Raw genomic sequence first — 1,916 nt, forward strand, 5'->3', positions numbered from 1 at the left:
TTAGGGTTAGGGTTAGGGATAACTGATTTCTGCAGCTACAATACACTAATAAAGCGCCATCTCGCGGATCACTATCTCTCCCCCTGAGACCTACTAATGAGATTTTAGCAAGGCACAGGGCGTAATAGGCCGCTGTGATATGATCACGGAGATAAATCATGGAGAATGACACGGAGGAATGTCAGGTCACGCACGCACAGACACTGGAATCGAATAGAGTCAAGTATATTATATATGGTCCAAATAACCATTAAATCTTCACTGAGGGCTGGGGATATAATTATCACAATTGGCTTTTTTTCTTGAATAATTAGGGATATGATAGCTGGAGCTGTGATAGGAGCCTGGGGCACCATAGTCAAGATCACATATCAACTATTACTACACTTTGCTAACTTGCTAATCAGTTGACAGTTTGGTTTGTGTGCTCGTGGTAGTGTACGTCGCATGGGCGAAATGCGCGCGTTGAACGATGCGTGCTGTCCTTCCTAAATAGAACTATTTGTAATATTATGCGTTACTCGCGCACGTGGTGAATGTACGATAGTACCCCCTCCCAAAGGGCAAGAGTACAAGATGAGTTGAAATATAGTGGGATATAGTGTGCGTGTTTGTGGGTGCGTGCGTGCGTGTGTGTGCGCGTGTGCGCGCTCGCGTGTGTGTATGTTCATATGTGTGTGTGTGTATGCGTGCGTGCGTGCGTGCGTGCGTGTGTGTGTGTATGTTCATGTGTGTGTGGTTGTGTAGGATTGCTAGGTGTTTATAGAGTACTATATTTCCAAACGTCCTGCAGGGGTTTCCGATACAGCTAACGCAGTTCTCATTATATTGACCTATAAATATATATAGGTCATATATATATATACGGGGCTTGTGTGCCTGTACATCTCCGCGTGCATTCGCTTGAAACAGATATATATATATATCTAACCGCCGTAGGTTGTTATATATTCTCATAAAATAATTGTATTCGTTACGTTGACACGTCTTCATAGCGAGTGCATATAAACGGACCTTCGGCAGAGATTCACGAATTGCTGAAACATACACGCACACACACACGCACGCACGCACGCACGTACGCACACACATACGCACGCACGCACGCAAGCACGCACACCGACGCACGCACGCACGCACGCACGCGCACGCACACACACACACACGCAAGAAAGCACGCACACCGACGCACGCACGCACATATATAATCTACCGTAAAAAGATGTTAAAGATGTATGGAAGCCGACACGAGGAAGATGTTTATTTGAAGTGAAACTACAAAGTATACTACAAATTAATCCGCGAAGCCTCGCGCTGCAGCTGTCCACATTTGTCCGCACACTCTCTCCTTTGCTTGCCGGCTTTTCCGTGGATCTCGTAGACACTTGTTCCTTTTAATAGCTTTACACTAATTACACGTGACAGCTTAAGTTAGATCGTGTCTTGTCCGCAGGCGCTACTCTCTCATGCACGCGTTGCTAAACACGAGCTGTAATGAAATTCCGCTTCACAATAGTTGTTATAGTTGCAATAGGCGTAGTTCGAGTACATTGCGTCGCCTTGTCCACTTAGTTAATGCGTTTCCTCGCTGTCCAACGTTGAGTCCATTAGTAAGAACTATATAGCCCGCAAATGTCATGGAATGCGCATTTGCATCGTGTAGGCAGCTCGGCAGCATTAGCCGTGTACGCGGCCCGCTACGAATGGTAAGCAACTGCCTGTAAGTAAGACTAAATCCCTAAGCGCTAATTCAGTAGCCAAACACGCACATAGCCGGGTCGTGCACGTGAACGAAACCCAAATGAAACCCTCATGTGATTCCTATATGTGAAGTGCATATGATCCCCTCAGCTACAATCCATACGAAGCCCTTCGAAGTCCATATTATGAGTGCAGGGAAAGTCCATATTATGAGT

The sequence above is a fragment of the Priapulus caudatus genome, unplaced genomic scaffold (genome assembly GCF_000485595.1).
Source record: "Priapulus caudatus unplaced genomic scaffold, Priapulus_caudatus-5.0.1 Scaffold100, whole genome shotgun sequence".
NCBI lineage: Eukaryota > Metazoa > Priapulida > Priapulimorpha > Priapulimorphida > Priapulidae > Priapulus > Priapulus caudatus.